At 40.1% G+C, this 6,991-nt stretch overlaps 1 long non-coding RNA gene across 1 annotated transcript; it reads right to left on the reverse strand.

The window, feature by feature from the left end:
- Positions 1 to 5,011: 5,011 nt before the first annotated feature.
- Positions 5,012 to 5,588, reverse strand: LOC148035150 (uncharacterized). The gene is made up of 3 exons (XR_015691228.1): positions 5,490 to 5,588; positions 5,292 to 5,393; positions 5,012 to 5,199 (listed from the first exon to the last, which is right to left on the reverse strand). It is a non-coding gene; the product is annotated as an uncharacterized LOC148035150 (long non-coding RNA).
- Between the last annotated feature and the right edge of the window lie 1,403 nt (positions 5,589 to 6,991).

Consider the following 6,991-nt stretch of genomic DNA (forward strand, 5'->3'; position numbering starts at 1 on the left):
TTGAGAGAAGGTTGCTGCATGTTTGTGTCCGCCATTGCACCTATGTGTGGTGGATTCTGTGAGTTTGTATCCACCTTTGCACCTATGTGTGGTGGATTTTGCACCATTGCTACAGAAGTGGGAAAGGCTTTAGAAGAAACTCTCACTTTTTGAAAGTTTTGAATTTGGGGCATTTAATGATGTTTCTTTCACCTTAGGGAAGAAGACAATTCAGTATCTTGACCATTTGCTACAAATGGAGACACGTTTTGGCCCAAAAAATGAGAAAACGTGCTATTTTTCTATAGAGAGAAAGTTCAAGGTTGTATTTTCTTGGAGGGCCCATTCTTGACCACTAAAATTCTCTAATGTTTGCCTAAGTTTTATCCCAAGGATAGCTATTTGCCTTGATTGTATGGTTATGTCAACATGACTATGTGAGTTTCTTGATCTGCCTAAGTTCGATCCCAAGGATAGCTCATGGTATTCACCTCACTTGTATGGGAGGTCCTTGTACCTTAATAAAAAAATGCATTACAAAAATGAAAACATATTCACACATTTCAAACGGACCACTTAACTGAAGTCAACAATGGGTAATTTTTTTGGGATCCATACCACCTTGTCACTACACCATTTTATAAGCATATGCCCTAAAGGGAAATGCTAGCAAGGTCATGTTTTTTAACGGTCGAGAAAAAAACACAATTATGTCTCTACAAGTACCATAATACATCTATGTATATTTCATTAGTCTTTCCACACACACACACACACACACACACACACACACACACACACACACACACACACACACACACACACACACACACACACACACACACATGTGCAATGGCCTCGCTAGGAGACATTGTCACTCTTTTTCTTTTAACTAGTTGTGGGCAATCCCTCTTGCTCACAATTGCTTGGTTTGTCACTTGTCTAAGTGTTAATATGTAAATCATGGTGGATTAGTTTAGTTGATTCTTCAACTATTCATTTCTTTGAGTTAACCTCATTTTTCTTGTTGAACATATCTCAATATACATAGCATAGCTCTTGGGCCCTATGGAAGTCCAATATTTCAAAATATAAAAAATATTTGTTTGTAGAAGCTCTTTTAAGCATACTTTGTTGATGTCTTCTATGCTCAACCCTATCTAAACTTGGCTTTTATTTTAATGAAGATGATAATAAAACCACATCTAATATTGAATGTTTTAGTATTTTAACTTTCTCTTGTAAGCTTTGATAGAAAGGTACTACACTATTTCCTTCAATTTTGATTTGAGGGCTCTCCAATGTCCACAAACCTAATGGCTCTATAGAATTTCCTTTGTGGAAAAAACATGGATTGTGGAAAAAACAAGATGCCATAAATAAAATAAGCAATCACTAAAGACACCACCCTCTACTTTCTCATGAGAAAACAAGTCTCTAAAATGTAGATAGTGTGAAATAAGTTTTGATTTATTTTGTAATCACATTAATGGTAAGTTTATCTATCAACTAACACTATATTTTTACAAACATGAAATAAAATTTAGTGTTTTTCACTAGGGAGAAACCCAAGGCAACACTAAGGCATTGCATATTTGAGTAATAGAATCTTCCTTGGTCACTCATGTTACCTTACATATCCTTGAGAGATGGAAAATATTGTGAGATAACTTTAAAATGTTAGGAGCATCTAATGAGGATATAAAGGGTGAACCTTATATTAATAATAGCAATGTTGATTGTGATGGAGGAGGACATAAAGGTGAAGGTGGATGTGTAGAAACATAGAGCCTTAAAGGTCAAATGGGGTATTAAATCGCACATCCCATGCAAGTTTAATGGACTTCCATGAAACTTCCATATGTTAACAAAGTAAAGTTAAACTATGCAAAAATGGACATGTGTAGATAACCCCTTCTATAGAAATATAACCATCTAGGCCAATTTTATAATATAACTATACCCTTCTGTAAAATAATTTTTATGGAATATAAAAACCCCTTCTATGAATAAATTTTCACCTTTTAAAATATTTCCTTCTATGAATGTACATCTATGAGATTATCTTTTTTTTATTCCCATTTTTTGAACTCACATGATACACATTTTTATACATAATGATCTCCCAAGGGCCATAGTGTAGTTTCTGATACCTTTAGTAGTTCTAAACATGGAGCATGCTAGTAAAGATTATGGCCTTCTATTGGAAGGTCCTTGGCTATGCCAAGCAAGATTTAGTCAACAAAATTGGGACTATTCGAAGAAACCAACACAATGTAATAATCTGCTTGACTAATGTTACTCCACCTACCCTACATCATCGATCAATTGTTGCTAAAACAATCAATATGGTTAAAGGATTGAGTGATGATGAAGAAGAGGAGTTCCTGAAGGCTAATGTTGATATGCAACCCTAGTGCCTCATCAATATTCTCCAAATCAGTGTGAATGATGCATGCAACCTCGGAGCCTATAGCTTGAAGACCCAGATGAGCAAGAACATGATAACAATTCACAATATTCTAAAGTTCAAAATATGGATGATGAGATTGTTGATGCTGATATTAGTGAAATCCTAAGTCAAGAGTAGGAGTTTGAAGCACAAATGCAGAAAGTTACAAAGGTCCACGAACAATCTGTATCTTGGTCCAGACAATAAAACCAATTAGATTATCACAAAACTACAACTAGATTTTTGGTAGCAACTCATCACTCTATTAACTGAGTTTCTATTCAATCTGTAACCCCTTTATATAGGATCCTTCTGTATGTAAAAAATGTGTAAAAATAGTGTTTTAAAAATCCATTATGTTGAACCCACATGATACATACATATATTTATGATTGACCTCCTCCAGTGCATGTCTTGGACAATTTCAGTGTTTTCAAAAAGGCCGACCTCCACCTACGCCTCACTAGGTATTGTGAGAAAAGTCTAAGTGTGAATCCCCTTAAATTTACATTTGCTGTTCAAGGTGGTATTTTTCTAGGCCACATCATTTCACAAAATGGAATTTCCCCACACCTCACAACTCAATGCATTGTGTCTTGAGTTGTTGCTTCTTAGCAAAACTACTCTATTTAACCCAAGGGCTAGATCCACAAAGATCACATTTTTACCATTCTATCACACAAACCCCATCTGGCATACAAGTTAAGACTCACCCACTTTGTGTGCTTACACATGGCTTCTCCTCATAATGGGGTGCCTTATAACTTAGAGCATCATGGATCATTGATGGTACCTTACAAGGGTAGAGCATTGAGAATATCTAACACCTCCCCTTAGTGTCCACTGAAATAAATTATTGGCCCAATGCCAAGTCTCTGAAGATGAATTCAAAGGAGACCCTTTGGAAGAGCTTTGGTAAAGATAAATGATTCATTCTCCTTCATTGCACCAGCTCTACTATCATATCCTTGATCAAGTCACACAGATAGTGATATTGGATCTCAATGTGTTTGGTGCATGCATGAAAAACTAGATCTTTTCCAATGGAAATGAAACTTTGATCATATATTAGCACTCTTGGATCTTGATCATGTACTAGCACATGAAATTTCTTAACCATACTCCTTCACTTGAGCAAAGTAAGCTTGTACTTTGCTTCGGTAGAAGACAATGTGATGATTGGTTGCTTCTAACTAATTTGAGAGAAGATTCTTGAACCTAAAGAGAAAAAATATCCAAAAATAGATTTCTTGGAATCACTGTCCCTATTGAGATTTATGCAATCACACTCCTAAGATACCCTCTTTGTATATAGCTGTAGGGCAAGGGATATGCAATAGCCTAGTAGAAGTTGCATTTATCCCATAGGCATAATGAGGAAAGTGATACCATCCTACAACTATAAGAATGTGTACTTGACAATCATTTGAATTAGAATGTTATAGTACTTTGTAATTTCGGTATTGTCCATATCTACTCAAGATTGTTTTTATGAGTCCAAGCTAATATAACTTGGAACCTTATTCACTTGAGTAATAGTCAGTGTGTCTAATCTCAGTCATCATGCTTCTTGTCCATGAGTTCTATCCTACACAACTAAATCTTTCTCAAGATTCATGTTTCTAAACATGGTATTAGAGCCATGTTGAGCTAGGTTAAGCATAGATCAATGTTCATTTATCTCCCTCCAACCTTTGGTTAGCTATGCTTCATCAGATGCCTTCATCTCTTCACTCTATCTTCACTCTACCTCTCTTGACTGCCATAGCTAGTAGTACCTACCTATCTTGGAGCTCTTGGATCTCTCAATAGAAGCCATCTCTCTATGTGATTCCTCTTGGAGACTTCTTCCATTACTTTGGCATAGCTCTCTATCACATCTTAGCTTGACATTAAGCTACTCTACTCTAGCTTTGTGCCTGTCTTAGCTCACTATCAGAACAGCGCCATCATTTGCTGATCATATAGCTCCCACAATCTACACCCATTGCAATTTGTCTAGCTACTTTAGAGATTTTCAAGGTAATAATATGGGCTCTCTCTTGACGAATTTTGAGCTCAAATAATCCATTGTGGGAGCTAGTACATAAAAAGAACCAATTAGGCCCTAAAGGGCAGCCATAGCCATTTGCACTCAAGCTCACACTACAAGATATAGACCTTATAGCGACGTTTAAAGCGACGAAAATACAAACAACAAAATTTGCCCCCGTCGTCACAAAAAGCGTCGTTATTGACGACGCCATAGAATCGTCGCTATATGCGTCGCTATATGCGTCGCTATATGCATCGCAAATGCGACGCATATAGCGACGCATATAGCGACGCATATAGCGACGGTTACAGACAATTTGCGACGCTGATAGCGACGGCAATAGCGACGAGTGCAGTAAATTTGCGACGCAAATAGCGACGGTAACAGAGAAAAAAAAAATTTTGTGGCAGGGCAGCAAGCTGCCCTGCCACATAAAGCACTGTGTGCTGTATGAGAGCCATACAAAATAGTTTCTGCACTGCTTCATACAAAGCGTTTGCAAACAAAAAGAATGTATACTGAAATCATAAAACTGATGGATGAAATAAATACATGATATCGCATAAAATGCGATTGGTACAATCATAAAACAATATCACTAATACATAGAAAATGTCTACATAGATCGAGCGACTAAAAACTAAAGGTATGTGAGCTCTAAGGATCCAAGGGCGAGCTACAAATCGTCGTCCCCCGAAAGCTCTTCCCGCTGTAAAGGAGCATCAAACGGATTCTGCAGAAAAAGAAACAACATATCAATCCACCATACAATAATGCATTCAAATATCTCATGGTAACTACGGACAAGAAAGATGAGTGACTTACTGGGCCGCCGCGTCTATACAATCGGTCGATCAATGATCTGAGACCGTGCCTCTCCGCATATCGAGTCTCAAGGCCTTGCGGATAGCGATTTGTAATGGAGTGCTGCAAAGAAAACAAAATGCTAACTGTTAGAAACATGATTGTCAGTACAAAGAATATCTCAAAAAAACAAATAAGCAAAATAAAAGAGAATCTTACAAAGTCCTCCAAATATGTCCTGTGGCCGCCACTCCCAAGATGATGTACCGATCCGGCCTCGATTCGTGCCCTCGCCGCCTCCCGCTGCTGACTCCAACGTCCTGGCGAATTTGTAGCCTCCTCCCTCAGTCGGTGCCAGTCGTCTGCATCTAACCACTCGGGCTTTGGAGCCCCACTCTTGATTGCCTTGCGTGCGTCGGATCGTCTGTGTGACATGTATGCACGCATGCAATCCATCATCCAGCCCGTAGAGAATCTATCCACTGCGGCTGGCACCGGGAACTCCTCGTGCAAGGATGCTACTATGTACTCCTTGCTCCCCTCCGGTATGTTCCTTCAATGATCAGGACGTTGTGCCGAAAAACTTGTTGGCACAACTCCCTCATGCGAGCCATCACCCTCCTCCCCTCATCATTCATGATAATGGCTCCTGACCTGCCATCCACTAAGTATCCATAATCCCTAGGAGTGTGCCGTGTATGGGCCCTCTCCCATCTCCGTCCACGCTCCTGGGCATATCCAAGAGATCCCTGAACATCCGGTGTACCGACGGGGGTACCCTCTCCCGGAGTGCCACACAAAGGGGTGCCGCCAGAGGGTGTGCCACCAAAAGGAGTGCCACCAGAGGGGGTGCCACCATAAGGAGTGCCACCAAAAGGCGTGACATCTGCCGACGGCTGCGCAAAAGCCGGAGTAACTGGAGTGGACATCCCCACAGGTGTGACAAATCCTGGCGGTGACCGAGCTCCAGCTGAACGATGAGACGGAGACACCGCGTCCGTGTCTCCACATCAGCACCCCCCTGATCCTCCTGCAGTCGCAGTCCCTCCCTCTGGCCCAAGTCGCGAGCGTCGAGATCGTCTACTCGAAGCTGAAGCATCTGATCGCGCCGAAGCTGATCTAGCAGAGCGTCCTGACGAAGAACGAGACAGCTCCTGATCTGCTATCTCTCTGAATCTCGCGAGCTGATCTGGAGACATACGTGCCATCATCTCCTGAAACTCCTCATCGCTCATCCCTCGACTCATCCTGAAAATGTCGATACCTGCACAGATAAAAAATAATGTTAGAATAATCAATTTAAACTATACAAAGCACATTAATAAAATCATTTTTGAAAAATCCCTCTTAAAATGCATATCTTATCTACCTTTATGGAAGATCTAAACAACGAATTGAGTAATACAATTCTCCAAGAATGAAGTATTCTATGGTCCCATGTTAATCTCCTGACACAACTCTGCATACACTGGAAGGTCGATAGACATGTCACCACAAAACAACGAGTCTGTCTCGTTCTCAAAAAATTCTACGACTTCTGTATTTCCATCATTGTTAGCCGATGCAGGCTCCAAGCTTGCGGTGGCCTCCACCCCTTGTAATTTCGATCCCTCTATTTGCATATTTTCTTCATCTATGCCTGGAACATCGCTTTGATCGTATACTCTCGCACCTCGAGGAGTTGAAGGTATAACATACCACCATCGAGGTTGTCGGGGATT

The sequence above is a fragment of the Lygodium microphyllum genome, chromosome 6 (assembly GCF_053477565.2).
Source record: "Lygodium microphyllum isolate KBCC chromosome 6, Lygodium_microphyllum_v1.1.10, whole genome shotgun sequence".
Lineage (NCBI taxonomy): Eukaryota > Viridiplantae > Streptophyta > Polypodiopsida > Schizaeales > Lygodiaceae > Lygodium > Lygodium microphyllum.